Below are 19608 nucleotides of genomic sequence, written 5' to 3'. Positions count from 1 at the left end.
GGCTAGTGACCCAGAGATGGATACTCTTGGCCTCTTTGAGAGTCAAGGGTGGTTAGCATTATTAGTCTAAAAAGGAATGTAAAAGTGGGACAAGGTGTTAATGTGAAGTGGCCAAGTTGACCTGGAGACAGAAAATGTGACTTTTGCCCAGCAAGCAATCAGTCCCGACTGATCCTCTGATTGGTTTGTAACCTCAGTAAGGTTTACCTTCTAGTTTGGTGATGGAGTGTCGAATTACTTTCTGAATTGTGCTGGTTCCACATTGAATTCTTACCTCATTTGCTTATCCTTTGGTTTCTACCCTGTCCATCAGCTCCCCCCAAAAGATCGGAAGCGGCTTTTTTTCCCTCGTTAATTTTCAAAGCTGGATCATTTTGAAAGACCTTTTCACATTGCTAGCAGCAGCGGGAGGCAGCCTGGCTGCAGGAGGAGGGCTGGGCCCCCAGTTCTGGTTACTGAACTATTCAATAGGACAAGTATTTATGGGGCACCTGTGTGCATAGCTCTGTGGGACCACAAAAGAAAGAGAAAGCCTGTCTCCGTCCTTTTTGCTAGGCCCGGTCCACTCCCAGGGCCTTGGGAACTTTAAGGGGTAGGAGGGAGCAAAGGTGAGAACCTCAGAACAAAAGGGGACATGTGGCAATTAGGAACTCAGGAGCCTCCTATAGAAATTGCAAGCTGGAAAGGTCCTTTTACTGATCACTGCTTGTGCTTCCCAAACTGGGGTCCATAGACCCCCAGGACTCCAACATTGGGTTGGGGGTGGAGTGAGGGTTGAAATCACAGGAGAAGCATTACCTCTTTTTACTTAAAGATTTTGGTTGGAGAAGAGCAGGGAGAAACTTGTTTTTTTTTTTTTTTTTAAACCTTATTGTGGCCCTCAGCATCCCACACACACCAAATTAAAACTGAAGACATGCCAGGCACAGTGGTTCACGCCTGTAAATGCCAACAACTCGGGAGGCTGAGGCAGGAGGAATGAGAGTTCAAAGCCAGCCTCAGCAACTTAGTGAGGCACTAAGCAACTTAGCAAGACCCTGTCTCTAAACAAAATATCAAAAGGGCTGGGGATGTGGCTCAGTGTTCCAGTGCCCCTGAGTTCAATCCCTGGTACCAAAAACAAAAACAAGAACAAGAACAAAAAAGTGAAGACATGAAATTTCAAAGAAACTTTATTCATGACAGTCTGCTTCCAATTATGTTCTGAATTCGCCTCCCCTACTTGCTTCCATACACCTGTATAAGTTTTTAGTGATATTTCAGTGGGAAAATTTAAGAGGATAGTTGTGAAGTCCAGGACTGTCCAATAGAAATGCAATGTGCATCACATGTAATTTGAATTTTTTAGTAGTCACAAAAGGAAAAAAAAAAACAGGTGAACTTAATTTTGCTGATATATTTTCTTTAACCCAATAAATTCCAAATGTTATCATTTTAGCATGGAATCAATATTTTAATAATTATTCAAAGCTACTTTAAGGGCTGCAGTTGTAGCTCAGTGTAAGAGTGCTTGCCTAGCATGTGGGTTCAATCCTCAGGACCGCATAAAAATAAATAATTAAATAAATAAATAAAATAAAATAAAGATATTGTTTCCATCTACGACTCAAAAAAAATTTTTTAAAGCTATTTAAAATTCTTTGTTGTGTTATAGCTCCAAAATTTGGTGTGTATTTTATAGTCTTCACACACATCAACTCAGGCTTGCCACAGTTCAGTTGCTGAATGGCCGTATGTGACCAGTGGCCAGTATATTGGACAGTGCTGACCTCACCTGCTCATTATACAAATGAGGTTGTAAAGCCATGCCCTGAAGTTACAATTTGTAATCTGCCTTTCCTAAACTTTCAGATTTTGGATTCTTAGCCCAGTTGTTCCACCCTTTCCTTCCTTCCTGCTGTGAGCACTTGCCTCTTTAGGAGGCAGGCAGGCAGGCAGAACAGACAAGACAGACAGACAGGTACACTTGCACCCAAAGCATTTGCTCATTTGCTTTGCCATTTATATTCCACATCCTCTCCAGAGCCACTTTCTCGGCCCCACACAGATCAAATTGCTCTCTCCTGTGACCTGTCGCCCAGACCAGCCTCCCTGACTTACAAACTAGACAAACTAATCCCTGTTCAGAAATGAATGGGTGCGAATGGGTTCATGTGTGACAACTATCCCTGCTTCTCTGCACCCCAGTTTGCTCCACATACATGTGTGCAGTTTCAAAGAAGTCTTTTGGAGATCAGAGCCTTATTCCGACTCTTGTTTTGTTCTTTCAAGACATGCATGACAGTGGAGTGGATTCTGACCTATGATACATACACGGAGTCTAGCTTATTCTAATTAGGATCCATTCTTGTGGTTGTACATGATGTGGAGTTGCACTGGTGCGGTGTTCACATAGGAACATAGGAAAGTTCTGTCAGATTCATTTTATCGCAACCCTTGACCGTGGGAAATTTTCACCCAGGCGGAGGCAATGGGGGCAGCCTTTAAGGGTGGGGTCCTTAAATGCTATTACATGAGCAATGCATAGCCATTGTTAGCATAAATGAGAAAATGCAGGGAGGGTAAAGAAGAGGAGGAAAGTCCCCCACAATCTCTCTACCCCAACTTAAGCACTGTTTGTGCTATTTCCTTCCTGCTGCAGGCATTCGGACTGCCATCACACAGGTTCAGCTGTGATCAGGACCCCAGGCCAGTGACGCCCACTCCGTGCCTGGCCCACAGCCCCGGCAGCTTGCAAGAACTTCCCAAGGAAGGGTCACCCTCCCAGTTCCTTCCCGCAAGATCCCCTCCCTCACAACAGGCTGTGTCCCAGAGCCGGCTTCCTTCTCGGGGCCTCCAGTGCAGCCGGGCTGCCCCCTCCTCCGCAGGCCGGGCCTGGAGCCCCTCTCACTGGGTAGCTGCACACACACAAGTCGGGGCTGCTGAAGCAGGAAGCGCTGTGGTGGGGGCTGGCATTGTCCTCCTCGGAGGCTGGGGCAGCCTGTGGAGGTTCCTTGACCCCAGTGGCCCCGGGCTGACCCCCTGCCAGAAGAGAGGAGCCGGACTGCCAAGAATGCAGTGGAATCCCGCTGAGGCTGGAGCCTCGGTCGAGAAAATGTGCGGAATGCCATTTGTTAGACACACTGGCCTTTGCACAGAAAAGCTCTTTGGGCTTCAACAAAGGTAGGACCCATTGTTTCAGGACTAAGGGTCTGATCCAAGTTCACTTCACTCTGTCTCAAAAGGAGGACGCCGGCTCATTAAAAACAAGGCAAAGCAGCAGTGCAGCAGAGATGACTTGAACTTGACAAAGTTCCCACCCGGTCTCAGATTTGAGCCCCATGTCAAATCCGATGTGAAACAACAACGATAATAACAACAAATACCTTTAGGCTCACAAAATGGATATATTTCTGTGGATAAGTTCACTGTGATGCACAGTGTAAGAGAAAGTTTCGGAAATGATCATCACTTGGAAAATCAGTATTTTTTTTGAAAATGTTTATCATTATTATTCATTTTTATTCATTGCAGAAGATACCAATTTGGAGATGGGGGAGGGTGGGTGCTGATAGGAGGCATATAATAAAGTAAAATCAAAACGGGATTGGGACAGCCTAACATTCGGCTAATAGTTGATACACATTTTTAAATAAAACATTAAAAAATCATTTTTTTTCACATTTTAAAATGAAGTGTAACTCTAGAGATAATCCTGACAGGTAAGGGCGGTTATGGTAACATGAGGACACCAAGGCCACTAGGAGGTAAAAGGACTCGTTCATACCAGAAAGGCTTATATTTTAAAAATAAATGTTAATAAAAATATTAGCTTACATATATAATGCTTACTTTGTGCCAGTGACTGTTCAAAGGGCTTTGAACAGATGATCTCATTACACTAATTAGTCCTGAGAGAAGGTGTTATTATTCTTCCATATTACAAATTAGTAATCTATAGCCCAGAGATGTTCAGTACCTTGACTAAAGTCACAAAGCTAGTATGTATCAGAGCACATATCTGAACCTATACCTCCCCAACTCCTTTTTTCTTTTTTTGTGGTGCTGGGAATTGAACCCAGGACCTTGTGCATCCAAAGCAAGCACTCTACCAACTGAGCTATATCCTCAGCCCCCCTCCCCAACTCCTAATCCTAGATCCTATCACATTTTCTCCTTAGCAGAGTGAAGAGCATTTATGAAATGTGGATACTGGTACCCTTAAAGCTCCATCATGTTTGACCCCAATTAATTCTTTTAGCATTGGAGTGACTACTATGTGTATGGCTCTGTGTGTGTGTGTGCACAGGAAATGGTGGTTCTGCAAGGAAAAGAGATCTTCCAGAAATTCAAAATCTTTTCCCTGCCCTTGTTGTGTGTATGTTCTGGGCAATAGAGAAATGTGTGAACACTTAATGAGGGAAAGTGTAAAAAGGGCTCAAGGGAGGAACGGGCAAGTCACCTCAGGATTCAGAATCTCAGCTTAATGCAGCAATGGAGGGAAGGAAGTGGGCCATTCCCAGGAGGGAGGCTGACTTCCCTCCATCTCAGGGCCAGCCTGAGCAATGAAGGCAGCACATGAACACACGGAGCAGGATCAGGCAAGAGTGTGAATGTGGCCCATGTGCACAAACATAAAACGTAGGGAGACTTGAAAGAGTGAAAGGTGAGCCTAGAAGGCAATTGGGGTCGGATATCTGAATGGAACACCATGTTTCATTTTTTGCCTGTAGGTGCTGGGGAACCACTGAATGATTTTGAGGGGGAGCATTAGAGAATTGATGTGATGTGCCATGCTTTTAAAGAATGTGTGCAGGTGGGGTTGGGGGCAGAGGGCTTCATCTGGAATGCTGAGAGATGGTCTTGATTTCCTAACTAAAAGGAGACATTGGCTATTTCCTGCCCACAGTAATATGTGCCTGTAAACCACCACCTGTGAGATTCAAACTTGAGGGAGGAAGATCATAGAAATGATCTATTAACATTTTTTACAGAGGAGCAAACAGTATTTCTACCCACTCTTGAGTAATACTTGTTTTATTCATTTCCTATTTTTACTGCAACAAATTACCACAATGTTAGTAGCTTAAACAACACTGAAATACTTAAGAGGCTGAGGCAGGAGGATCACAAGTTCAAGGCCAACCTGGGAAACTTCATGAGATTCTGTCTTGGCATAAAATAAAAGACTGGGAACTGGTCACGGTGGTGCGTGTCTGTAATCCCAGCAGCTTGGGAGGCTGAGACAGGCGAATCTGGAGTCCAAAGCCAGTCTCAGCAAAGGTGAGGCACTTAGCAGCTCAGTGAGACCCTGACTCTAAATAAAATACAAAATAGGGCTGGGGATGTGGTTCAGTGGTTGAGTGCCCCTGAGGTCAATCCCTGGTACCAAAAAAAAAAAAAAAAAAAAAAAAAGGCTCGGAATGTAGCTCAGTAGGCGAGCACGTGCCTAGCATGTATGAGTTGTATTAGTTCTTGGGTTCAATCCCTGGTACTGCAGAAACAAGCAAAAAACACACAACACTGATTCGTGATCTTACAATTCTAGAGATGAGGAGTGCTAAAATTAAAGTGTTTCCAGGGCTGCAGTCCTTTTGAATGCTGCACAGATTATTTTTTCCTTCCCTTTCCCAGTTTCTAGAGGCTGTCTGCATGCTTTGGTGGATGGTCCCATCTCCAATATCAAAGACAGCCATGCATCATACATTGCTGGTGGAACTGCAAATTAGTGCAACCACTCTGGAAAGCAGCATGGAGATTCCTCAAAAAAACTAGGAATGGAACCACCATTTGACCCAGTTATCCCACTCCTTGGTGTTTATCTAAAAGATCTAAAATTAGCATATTATAGCAATATAGCCACATCAATGTTTATAGTAGCACAATTCACAATAGTCAAGTTATAGAAGCTGTCCAGGCACCCATCAACAGATGAATGGATGAAGGAAGTCTGGTGCATATATACACAATGGAATATTACTCAGCCATAATGTAGAATGAAATTATGGCATTTGCCACTAAATGGATGGAACTGGAAGACTATCATGCTAAGTGAAATAAGCCAATCCCCCCAAACGCAAGGTTGAATGTTTTCTCTCATATGTGGAAGCTAGACCAAACTAAGGAAAAAAGGGGGACCGCATGAAAATAGATGGGGGATACATGGAGTAGAGGAAGGGAATTGAGAGGGAAGGAGGAGGGACAGAAAAAGGGAGAAACTGCAGAAAGAAATTGACCAAATTACAGTGAATTTCACCTTTATATATAGTTATAAAGCACCAATTAAAAATAATAAATAAATAGAAGGAGATGTGGTAGAATAGAGGAAGGGGAGCAGGGGGAGGGAGGAAGGAAGGGAAAGAGGAAGGAAGTACTGGGATTGAATTGGAGTGAATTATATTCCATGCATGTATGATTATGTCAAAATGAACCCCAATGTTATGTATGACTATGATGTACTAATAAAAACATTTTTAAAAATAGCAGTACAAACCAGACGTGGTGGCACACACCTGTAATCCCAGGGGCTCTGGAGGCTGAGGCAGGAGGATTGAGAGTTCGAAGCCAGCCTCAGCAATTTAGTGAGGCCCTAAGCAACTCAGTGAGACCCTGTCTCTAAATAAAATATAAAAAGGGCTGGGGATGTGGCTCAGTGGTTAAGCACCCCCAGGTTCAGTCCCTGGTGGCAAAAAAAAAAAAAAAAAAAAAAAAAAAAAAAGCATCGCAGCATCTCTCTTCTCCCTCTGACCTCTGCTTCCGTCTTCACATGTCTTTCTCTGACTCAATTGTCCTATCTCCCTCTTATAAGAATCCCTTGTGATTACCTTGGGTCAACCTGATAAGCTTCCTAAGTGAGGATCCTTAACTGAATCATATCTGCAGAGTCTCTCTTACCACGCAAAGTAAAGGTCCTGGGGATTAGCATGTGAGCATCTTTAGAGGGGATTGTTCTCCCTGTCATACACAGACATTTTTAACCCACCCATTTCTCAAGCACTTTCCAGAAAAATGGGTGTCCATCGGCTGGAACTTTATAGGTGTTCTTCCTGCTGCTATAGGTACTTGGAGAAACTCTGGTGGAGATACCTTATGGGTCAATGGTGGGTACTTTCCATGACCCTTTCCTACCACTCACAGAGAACCCTGACAATGAGGCATGGTCACTGATCTCAAAATAAGCCATTTGGGACCCCTGACTGGGCCACTGCTGAACTCAGAATTAAAGAAGGAAATCCAAAAAGAGATTAATTCAAGGGGTTTTTACTGAGCTCCTGATATTTTGTCAGGCGCTATATTAAGCAATAGGGATGTAGCCATGAATGACTTGACCCTAACATTCACACACTGACGATACCATTTGATAAATGTCCCCGTGGCTGCCTAGCAACTAGAATGTTGAAGGCTGCTCTTGAGGAGACTTGGAGGTGCTAAGCATACTCATTGAAAGGAAGAACTGATACAGAGCCAACATACATTGAAAGCTTTACAATTAACCTAAGCATTTTGCACGTGTGAGCACCCTTAATCCACACAATTATCACTATGCCCATTTTACAGATGAGAAAACCTGAGGCATAGAAGCACCATGTCCAAGGTCATACAACTGGCAGATGGCAGGGCTGAGATCCAAATCCCAGCTGAAGGGCTTCAAAGGCCGTTCTTTAATCCCCAGCGTTATAATACTTCCTAGCCCTAACCCTTAACAAAGATGTTCCACCTGGGTTGTTGCACCTGGGTTGGCAGATCCCCAGATGATAAAGTGGAACTGCTTCCCCTGCCTTGAGACACACTGAACAATTTGTTCTTGGAAATGACCTGGCATGATAGCCTGAGGGTCTGGCATTCCATTGCCCACCCTGGAGATGTGGGAAGCAGCAGGGAGCTCCCAAGGTTCCTGTGAGCAACTGGAGCTGCACTGTGGTCCCTTGTAACTTGACTGGTTCCCTGTCTTATCCCAGCCCGTGAGGAACTCTGGACTGCAAACTGGTCTTCTTGCTTTACCTAAAAGAGAAAAAGAAACCACGAAAGGCAAATAGGGTGACGAAGAAAAAACACCATTGATGGCTTTCCTGCCAAGTGCATTCGGCACTCGCTCTGAGCCCTCCTCCTCCATTGAGAGGGTCAGCTAAGTGTTGACTTAGATAAATATGTTGGCTGCATGGGAGACCTGCTCATGTCACACCCGCCCACTTGAATTTCAGACAAGGGTCAAGTTAAAGCTTCTTCTGGGGCTGGGGTTGTGGCTCAGTGGTGGAGCACTTGCCTAGCACGTGTGAGGCAGGGGTTGAATCCTCAGCACTGCATATAAATAAATAAAAATAAAGGTATATTTAAAAAGCTTCTTCTGCTGTAACTCTGATTAAATGGTTTGCTGAGCAAATTAACTGTGTAAACTGCAAGAGTTTAAGAGAACAAATGTCTCCACCACCCACCCCGAAGCAGAGCAGATGTATATGCTGACATAAAAAATATGCTGATTGAAAAGCATTCTTCCTTATTCAGTGCATCTTCCAAGAAGTTCCGTGCAGTTGTTGTGTTAGGTGGAACCTGATTACTGCTTGGAAATAACCCTGGAACCAGTTTGTGGGGTCTGGTATACTGCACCTCTGTTTTAGGTCATTATTATATGTGTATGCATATAACAATTAAGGGTTTTTGCATCCTTTGAAATTTAGTTATTTTATCAACTGTTTTTCAAAGGGGTCTTTAAATGACTTCCTCCCCCTTCATATTTCACGGTATTATTTGACCTAAGTGTTTTTTGAATATATTACAGCTGCGACTCTGGAAATAGAGTGGAAGGTTTTGACTGGTTGGTCTCCAGGGTCATATCTACTTACCTGTGGAGGCTACTGCCCAATGGCCACTCCTCCTATGGGTACTTTCCTGGTGGTCTGGTAGGAAAAGGCCACCCCTCCTGTATGCCCTCTGCACCTGGGCCAGACATGTCTCCTAGAATCCGCAGGCTTTGTGTACATGTCTGCCTCTGACTAGACTCCTTTGCCTCCAGGGAAGGGGCCCTTCTTGATTTGTTTTCTAAAGCTTTTAACAATGATTTCAATTACAAATGTAGTACCTGAGAACGGCTTCATTGTCACAAAAGAAGAGAAAGAAAAATTATTTCTTCTTTGACTTCTCTGCTCCCGTTCCCTCCCTAGCTACCCAAATTGTTTTGTTTTTGTTTTAAATTTTATTTTTAATTATAGTTACAACCCCATGATGTTAAATTTACCATCTTACCATTTTAAGTGTACAGTTCAATAATGTTAAGTATTCATGCTGTTGCGCAATTGGTCTCTACACGGTTTTCATCTTGCAAAATGCAAACTCTATGCCCATTAAGTATCAATTTCCCACGACCCTCTGCTCGACCCTTGGTAACTATTATGGTTTAGATGTGGTGTCCCCTGAAAGCTCACATGTGAGACAATGCTAGAAGGTTCAGAGGAGATATGATTGGGTTATAGCCTTAACCTAATCAGTGAATTAATCCCTGGTGGGATTAGCTAAATGGTAACTGGAGGCAGATGGGGTGTGGCTGAAAGAGGTGGGCATTGGTAGCGTGCCTTTGGGCTATGTATTTTGTATCTGGTGAGTAGAGTCTTTCTCTCTGTTCTCTGATCATCTTGTGAACCGCTTCCCTCCACCACGCTATTCTGCCGAGATGTTCAGCCTCCCCTTGAGCACCAAGGAATGAAGTCTGGTGTCTGTGGATTGAGGCCACTGAAACTGTGAACCCCCAAATAAACTTTGCCTCCTCTACAGTTGTTCTGGTTGGGTCCTTTTAGTCAAAAAGGCGAAAAAGCTGACTAAAACAGAAATCACAGTTACACTTTCTGTTTCGTGATTTTGACAATTTTAGATAACTCATATAATTGGAATCACACATTATTTGCCTTTTTGTGACTGGCTTGTTTTTCTTAGCATAATATCCTCCAGGTTCATCTATGTTGCTGTATATGGCAAGATTCACTTCCTTTTCCTAAAGTTGAATAATATTCCATCATATGTATATATTATATTTATTTATTTATTTTGGTACTGGGGATTGAACCCAGGGCCACTTAACCACTGAGCCACATCCCCAGCCCTTTTTATATTTTATTTAGAGGCAGGGTCTGGTTGAGTTGCTCAGGGCCTTGCTAAGTTGCTGAGGCTGACTTTGAACTTGTAATCTTCCCAACTCATTCTCCCAAGCTCCTGGGATTACAGGCATGTGCCACCATGCCTGGCATATATCACCTTTTTAAAATCCATTCATCTATCAATGGATATTTGGGTTGTGTCCACCTCTTGGCTATTGTGAATATTGTTGCAATAAACATGGATGTGCAGATATCTCTTTGATATCCTATTTGGAATTGTTTCGGATATTTACCCAGAAGTGGGATTGCTGGTTCATACAGTAGTTCTATTTTTATTTTTTGAGGAAACTTCCTGCTGTTTTCCATAGTAGCTGCAGTGTTTTGCATTCCCATCAACAGTGAACAAGAGTTCCCATTTCTCTGCATCCTTGGCAACACATGCTGTCTTTTGCTCTTTTGATAACAGTCCTATCATGTATAAGGTGATAGCTCGTTTTGGTTTCGATTTGCATTTCCCTGATATTTAGTGATGTTGAGCATCTTTTCCTATTCCTGTTGACCATTTGTATGTATGTCTTCTTTGGAGAAATGCCTATTGGAGTTGTTTGCCCTTTTTTAATTGGGTTATTTATTATAATTATTATTACTTTGCTATTGAGTTGTAGGAGTTCCTTGTATAATTTGGAGATTAATCCTTTATTAGATTCATGGTTTACAAATATTTCTCCCCATTCCATAAGCTATTTATCCACCCTTGTTTCTTTTGCTGTGCAGAAGCTTTTTAGTTTTAGAGTTAAGACAGTATCACTTGTCAATTTTTGCCTTTTTGCCAGTGCTACAAAAGAAACACAATTAATTTTTGAATGCTGACAAGTTTATTAATTTAGCAGATATTTGGTGAATCTTTAGGGTTTTCTACATATGAGATTGTCATCTGCAAACATAATTTACTTCTTGTACACATTTCTATTTGTACACATTTCCAATTTCTTTTTCTTGTCTAATTACTCTGGCTAGGATTTCCAGTACTATGCTGAATAGCAGTGGTGAGAGTGGGCATCCTTGCCCTATTCCTAATCTTAGACAAAAAGTCTTCCTTTTTCACAATAGAATATGATGTTAGTCGTGGGCTTTTCATATATGACCTTTATTATTTTGAGGCAGCTTCTTTCTGTTCCAAGTTTGTTGGGCATTAAAGAATGCCACATTTTATCAAATGTTTTTCTACATCAGTTGAGGTTATCATGTGGGTTTTGTCCTTTATTATGTTAATATGTTATAGTCACATTGATTAATTTTCATCTGTTGAGACATCTTTGCATTGCTGGAGTATTTCCAACTTGGTAGCGGCATATACAATAGTCTCACCTTGTCTACAGTGAATATGCTTCAAGATCCTTGGTAATTCCTGAAACTGTGGATAGTAACAAATTCTATGATTTAGTGCTTATTTCATTTAAGCATATATCATGCACTGTGACTATAACTTATGCAGTTTGAGGTACAACAGCAAAACTAGCATGAATTTCTTTTTCCTTCTACACAATTTCACAGATATAAGATTCATTCTTATTTATTTATTTATTTAATGTGAGCTACATTCTCAGTTCTTTAAATGTTTAAATTTTGAGATAGGCTCTTGCTAAGCTGCTGAGAGTCTCACTAAGTTGTCCATGTTGGTCTTGAACTTGTGATCCTCCAGGCTCAGCCTCCTGAGTGTCTGCGATTAGAGGTGTGCACCACTGTACCCCTGGCTCATTCTTATTTTCGATCTTAGCAACCTCAGCATTTGATTTTTTTCTTTGCTTACTCAGCAATAACCTTCACCTTTACACTTCAAGGAAACACTTTCTGAGTTTTCTTTGACATATCTGAATTGCAAACATCACTGCACTTGTGTTTGGGGGTCATTATTAAATAAAGTACAAGTTACTTGAACACAAGCATTGTGACAGTTGATCCGATAACTGGGATGGCTACTAAGTGACTAACAGGCACCTGGTAGCTGATACAGTGGATACACTGGGCAAAAGAAGGGTTCATGTCCTGAGTGGGATGGAGAAGGGTGACATGAAATTACATCACATTACCCAGAACAGTATATAATTTAATACTTATGAATTATTTATTTCTGGAATTTTCTAATAAATATTTTCAGACCACATTTGACCATGGGAAACTGAAACTGCCATCAAATTCAGTTTGCTCATATTTTATTGAGGTATTTTCATCATTTATGTAGATATATTGGTCTATAGTTTTCTTGTTATGTCTTTATCTAGTTTCAGTATCAGGATAATGCTGGCATCATATAATTAGCTTGGAAGTGTTCCCTCCTCTTTATCCAGATCATTTTGATGCATTTATATAGGTGCATGTATCTACAGAGATCTATAGTTTTGTTTAGAGTATTTTCTCAAGCCAAAATGATATCAGACAAAGCAGATTTTTCTGCTTTAGTCATAAAGTAGCCTGGGGTAGACAGGTCTATATGATGTATTGAGTGCTCTTCATTTTTTAAAGCTGGTCCACAGCCTTCAATCAATATTGCTTGTTTCCTATATCCCACTTTATAGGTGTCATGAGGAAAATCATAGGTATTGGGATACCACGATGGGCAAGACAGGCAAGGTTTCTATTCTCAGGGAGCTTACATACTAGTTGAAGGAGAAAGCTAGTAACTTAATCATAAAGTAGTTTTTGATTATGATAAATGTTATGAAGGAAACAGAAAGGTCATGTAATAATAGGGCCTAATGGTTGATGGGTTCTTTAGGGGGTCAGAGAAGACCTCTCTGAAGTAGTACCTTTTGAACTGAGTCTTTAAGGAGCTATCCATGTGACATGAAAATGTGTGTTGAATGAATGCATGAGGGAATAAGAAAATATTGACAAAATGCATACATTCCAACAGTTTGGTTTCTGGTATGAATATATGGTTATGAGTCCATAGTTTATATAACTCTGTATGGCAATAGCTGTCTATAGGGGTTTAACTGTCCACTGAGGATTGGTCATGGGGTGAGTAAGATCAGATGCCCCAAAATTAGATGCTGCTACAACTCAAGAAGGGAATCATGTGAGTCAACTTTGATGAATAAGATTTTTGCTAGTGGGTTTGTCTCTGAATGACCTTCTCTTAAGGGAAAGGCTTGAGAAATGAGGTACCATGCATCCAGTGCTGATAAAATCACCTGCACCCTACTGCCTGGAATAGGCAATTTCAGGACATGTACTTGCAGGGAAGGTCGAACTGAGAAGAAAAAGTAAAGGAGAGCTGGGCTGAGGTACGGTTGTCTCAGAACGAGACCCAGACTGGAGACGGTGTGAGCTCCCTCTGTCTATCTCAGGCTGACAGCGAGTGAGATATCTCCTATTAAGCCTGGGAGGGAGACAAATAGGAGTAGCTCTGCTAGGAAGGTGGAGAATCTGAGAGAGATGATGGAGAGAAAGCTGATATGAGATAAAAGGACATCATTCTTGGTGGTACTGTTGCCTTTCTGGTGGGCAGCACAGATAACAACACCTATAGGATTTGGGTGGCCTGCCCAGGGAATATCCTGTGTCTTTACCCTCCAAGTGTGACAGCAATAGCTTTTGGTCAGAGATGATACTTTTCTCTTGTCAAAGTCTCATGTAAGCAAGTCACAGTGCCCATGGGGTTTGGTTGGGTATTCATAAGTCACTAATCCACAGGGAGTTCTGATGTTTTCTCTTTGGATCCTGTTATGGTTTGGATATGAGGTGTCCCCATAAAGCTCCTGTGTTAATAAAGGAATGTTCAGAGGTAAAATGACTGGATTGTATGCTTTAACCTTATCCGTCCATCCCAGTTTAACTGTACACAGATGGGGCATGGCTGGAGAAGATGGATCACTGGATGCATGCCCTGGAAGGATACATCTTCCCTGCAACCCCTTTCCCTTCTCTCTGCGCTTCTTGGATACCATGTCCTAAGCTACTTTCTTCCTCCATGTCCTCCCAACATGATATGCTGCCTCACCCTGGGCTCAGAGCAATGGAATTGGCCAACCATAGACTGAGACCTCTGAAACTGGGAACCCCAAATAAACGTTTCCTCCTCTAAGTTGTTCTTATATGGTATTTTTGTCACACTGATGCAAAGCTAACACAGATCCTATGTAGAGGTTATATATACATGGATATGTGTACACACACACACATGCACCCATAAAAGCACACTTCATGACTGTGGCCCACTAAATACATTTGGCCATAATCGGACATAGATTTCAACCTGCTAACCTTGGAAAGTAGTGCCATTAAATAAGCTGGATTGGGAATTGGGAGACTTGGGTCTCAGCCTGTGACATTTCACATTTCTTCCATCCTCTCTGGGTAGTGGTTTCCTCATCTATAAAATGATGAGGCTAAATTAGATTATCTCAGCAGCCTCTTTCAGTGTAAGTCAATGATTATATGACTTTTACACATGTAGCTATTCCTCTGGGGCCAATTTTTGTAAACTGCAGAGGCCAAATGGGCCCAAGATTCTCGGGTTTGGAGGAGTAAACACAGTATGTTATTTACAGGATTCTCTAGATTTCAAAATAGTTGGGTTTGTCAAATATGCAATGAAGAAGGAAACTAGAAACACAAGATTAAATATGAGGGGACAAGAAGAAAAGATCAAAGCCCTGGAGCTTTATTCCCCAGTTGCAAAGTGCAGCTGTCAGGGACTTCCCCCACCCGTGTGAGCTGCAGACAGAGCTGAATGGGGACTTCTGAATAAGGGCCACAGATCTGGGCCCTATTCAATGGCCCTTGCCTACCCTTTTAGCTTTACGAGCACAGTCAGCCGAATCCTCATACCCAAGCAAGCCTCCCATTTAATTGCTCCCTTTCCTTTGTTCCTGACTTTAGAGGAAAGAATATCACAGAATAGGACAGTGATTCTGGTGGTCAACATTTGGAATATTTCAAGTGTTTCTATTTTGGACTTACTTGCTCCCAGTGGTGTGAAAATCTACTTTCGACATATTTTTCCTTGAGAGTTCTCTGCTACTAAGAGATGGTAGCAGAGTTGGATGTATTCCTTCCCTCTTCAGATAAATTGAAGGCAGCATTAAGTGAAACCATTTTGTCAATGTAATGGAGCAGAGAAACTTAAGGGATCTATCTCCCCACACCTGCCACTGAAGTTAAGAGCAGGAAGTAGCAATTTTAGGGGATTTTAATCTTCACAGTATTTATTTAAAAAGAGTAGTTTAGAATATTCTGCTTTTTATTTCGATGTCACTTGGCCCAGTGTAGGCAGTCAAAAACAGGGGCCCTCAGCAAGACCTCCATTCCACATAGACCATGGAACCTACATAGTATAATCAAGAAGTTGCCAAAATACCTGACTTGTTGATCTGTGACACTTGCTCCTGCTAAAATGGAAGACCTGGACCCCCACCCACCAGATTCTCCCATGACTCAGAAGATTGGGTACTGTTGAAGCCACCCCTACTCTCCAGAGCAAACTATCTTTAGGGGTGGCCATGCTGTCTGGGGTAGGTCTGATGGCCACAGGAAAGGGGGAGGCCAAGGGAAGGCAGTTATGAGGGTCAGGGGCTCTTGCATACCTAATTCCAGGGCAATAAGGGAGTGGCTACTGGAAACTCCATGGGTCAGAAAGTGTGGAGTTGCCAGATGCAAGACAGAAAAAGAGATAAATAGATGCAAAGAGGGGACATTTTAGTGGGTGGTAGGCAGAAATAAGGGCAAGAAAGAGATTCATAAAGGAGAGAGAGAGGGAGAACGAGACAGAAGATGGTGGTGATGTGACTCAAAGAAATTAGAGTAACATAAGAGCATCTCATGAATCTTGTCTTAGATTGTGTTAGGGAGACTTGAGTCAGGGTGTAACTTGAAGGCCTGGGAGGCCTGGTAGATACTTGCCTCCTGCCCTGTCTTACTTCCATCCGCCCTGTGTCCAAGGCCTCCATTGGAGCTTCTCTAATATTGACCTGGTGCTCTAGTGCCTAGCAGGCCCTTCCTCTGCCCCACTTTGCTTATGACTCCCTCCTCCAGACTTGCTCTTCTTTCTCTTTCCTTGTCTTTCTCCCAACTTTGCCAGAACCATCTCCCCTTCAGCTGGCCCATGGTCCCCCCTCTCTAGCACCTCTAACAGAATGCACAGGTAGCTAGTATCTGAGGGCTACATATTACGGTGACACTTCCAATTAAGCCATTGAATATGTCATGTGGTCAGTAGGAATGTTGACCTTTCCCTGCAGAATTGACAAGTGATCAAGTGCCTATCAAATGCAGCTCCCATTCCCTAGTAATATCCTGTGGGACCTTGTGTGGAGATACTTCTGATCACTGGCTCCCTGTCTCACCACAGATGGATCTTAATAAGATCATGCTAATGGTATTTTGTCTGTTGCAGTAAGATTTGTGGATTAGCAGATACAGGAAAAAAAACAAAATTAAGATCCACTTTATGTTTACTAGCCCAAAGTGAATGTGCTTTATAGATCCAAAATGTGTACATCAAGGTTGCCAACTCTTCTTGCCTGCAGCTGAATTCCCAAATCCTGACCCTACCAGCAAACCATGGCCCTGTAGACCCTGTGACAAGTGACAACAATAAGTGGGTAATTTTGCCAAGGGGTGACAGAAACAGAACTGCACCTTATGAGACCTTGGCCCTAACAAAATGGTGAGCATATTTTTCAAAAACCCTGTTCAAAAAAGAAAAAAAAAAAAAAAAAAAAAAAAAAAACAGGACTCAGGATGTGACCAGGCCGTGTGCTTACATGAATCACAAAGGAATCTATTTGAAATGGGGACTGTTGTATAAAATAGAAGGCATGTGTTTGCCAGAATTATGACAACCACTATTCTCTGAAACCCAGAGAAAGGGCCACTGCAGGATTGCTGGGGTCCTTCTGGAAACTTGGACTTAGTTCCTACACTCCGTTCCCCATCCCCATCCCCTCTCCAGTCCTCACTCAGCTTTTGGGAACATTTAGAAGGTCTTGTAATTACTGAAGGCAAATGATAGAAGACAGATTTTTGCAAAGAATGACTTTGTTGTTGCAAGTATCATGGGCATCGTTTATTAGGGTTTGTTGATTTGGGAGGCAGAGAGGAAGAAGGAGGAATTCAGTCAAGCCTTTCCAGCTAGATCTCTGTGAGTTTTAGGACCTGGATTCTACTGCTGGGCCAGCATCTGCCAGGGCTAAAGGAAGTTCTTTCATTTTGGGGCTTCCTCTTCCTACTGCTGCCTAGTATATGCTGCAGCTGTACCAGGTAAACAGAATTTTCAGGACTCTTCTGGCTCTCTAGCCATGTATTTTGGATACTTCAAATGAATGAATGAAGGAATAAATAAATAAATAAAGGCAAAGTCAAGGGTCCCGGTTTCCAGATAACAGTGGTTTGGGTTCGGGTGTGGCCTAATGCTCTGGAAAGTCCCTTTTACCATGATCATTCTAAAATTCTTTGATGCCAATATAGCCTAGAGAAGAAAAAAGCCAGTTTTCTTCGGGGAAAAGAATTTAGTCATATGTGTTGCAGTTTAATTGTGAAATTATAGAAATCATTGCAAACTTTTCATCCAATCAGGGTGCCACACAGAACATGTCTGAATTTCCATATGAACTTGAAGTCCTGCACAGGATTGGGGAGAATTCCTAAGAATCTGGTATTTCTTCAGATAAACACTAGGTGGCATGGAGAACTTAATAAATAGAAAACACTAATGTCACAAATTGGAAAATAGAGGACGACCCTTTCCTCCAATTTGTAGAAATTGTAAAATCTCCCCATCAAAGTTCAGCAGGGAACATCCACAATATGACTAATGTCACTTACTGAGGCATTAACAAAGAGAACTGGGCGGGAGGAATTAGTTCACAAAATCTCCCCTTAGACTATTTTCTGGAGTATCATTTTATAAACATGATGATAAATTCAAAAATATAATTGTTACCATGACCAGATTCCTTAATAGAAAACAGTCTGTTTCTGTCAGTGTGGATGTGTTTTTCATTTGAGAAATCCTGACAGACTCTTCCTCCTCCCTCTTTTCCTTTATGAAATCAGCCAAGAGAGTGGGGGCTGGGGGTAAACAAAACAGACTCTGATCACTTGTCTCCAAACATCCCTTTGGATTAGAAGGCAGAATTTTCCCTGCCGTTGTGACATTCCCAACATGTTTGCATCCCTGTGTTCGCGGCTAGAAAGAGGGGTATCTTTCCCATGATGCCAAGTATGAAAACAGAGGGTACAGGTGACCCAGCTACGGTTTGCTGACTAGATCACTCTGACAGTAACACATCCTGTCCTTTGCTTAGCAAATCCTGGAGGGAAAACCAAAGCTCTGTCTCACAAAGACACTTGGGCCTACCAGGGTCTGATTATTAGAGCAAGGGCCCTTTAAAAACCCTCTGCCTTCTAGTAGCTGAAAGTCCTAACACACACAAACTTCTCAGTCTTGGAGCAACCCCATGGCTCTGCCCTGCCAGACAGGCAACAGGCTGGGAAAGGCAGAAATAAAGGTTATTGCCACTTAGAACAAGTATAAATACACCTTCCTAGAGTAATTTCTAAGAATAAAAGTGAGATGCCAAAGTTCATACTTAAAGGTACCAGTTGTGTTGAGGAATACTGAATCCGATGCTGGAATAGCTAGAAACCTCATGCCTCATCAGAGGACTGGAAGTAAATCACCAGGACAATTCAGGTTCTGTCTCCATAAAGACAGTGGGTACATCCCAGAGAAGGAAAGTTTGTGGCTTCTGCCGTTTACTCTGTTTTTCCCTGAGCCTCTGCATCCACATCTGTAAAATGGGAATTATAATAGTCACTCAATATTACTCAGGGTAAATGAGGAGCAAACCAAACAGAAAGGCACTTTGCAGGCTGTGGGGGACCACTATGTAGTTATTCCAACCAGGAGAGGGAGAACCAAGACCACACTTCTCTTGTCTCTGACGTTCATCAAAAGCAGCAGAAACTGGAATGAAAGTGACCCAATTACCAGGCGTGGTGGAGCACACCTGTAATCGCAGCCACTGGAAAGGCTGAGGCAGGAGGATCGTAAACTTAAAGCCAACCTCAGCAACTTAGTGAGACCCTAAGCAACTTAACAAGTCCCTGTCTCAAAATAAAACATCAAGAAAGGGTTGGGGATGTGACTCAGTGGTTAAGCACCCTGGTTTCAATCCCCAGTACCAGAAAAAAAAATGACCCAATTATACTATATACATATGAATATACCATAGTGAATTTCCCCTTTATGTATGGCTATAAAGCACCAACTAAGGGCTAGGGTTGTGGTTCAGTGGTAGAGCAAGCGTGAGGCACTGAGTTTGATCCTCAGCACCACATATAAATAAGTAAAATAAAGGTATTATGTCCATCTACAACTAAAAAATAATTTAAAAGAATAAAAAGCACCAATTAAAAATAATAAATGAAAGGAAGATCAGTAGAGTAGAGGAAGGAGAACAGGGAGAGGGAGGAGGGAAGGGAAAGGGAAGTCCTGGGGACTGAAATGGAACAAATTATATTCTATACATGTATGATT

This window comes from Sciurus carolinensis, chromosome X (assembly GCF_902686445.1).
Source record: "Sciurus carolinensis chromosome X, mSciCar1.2, whole genome shotgun sequence".
NCBI classification, from domain to species: domain Eukaryota; kingdom Metazoa; phylum Chordata; class Mammalia; order Rodentia; family Sciuridae; genus Sciurus; species Sciurus carolinensis.
The sequence above is the reverse complement of the archived record's forward strand: the minus strand, read 5'-3'. Positions refer to the sequence as shown.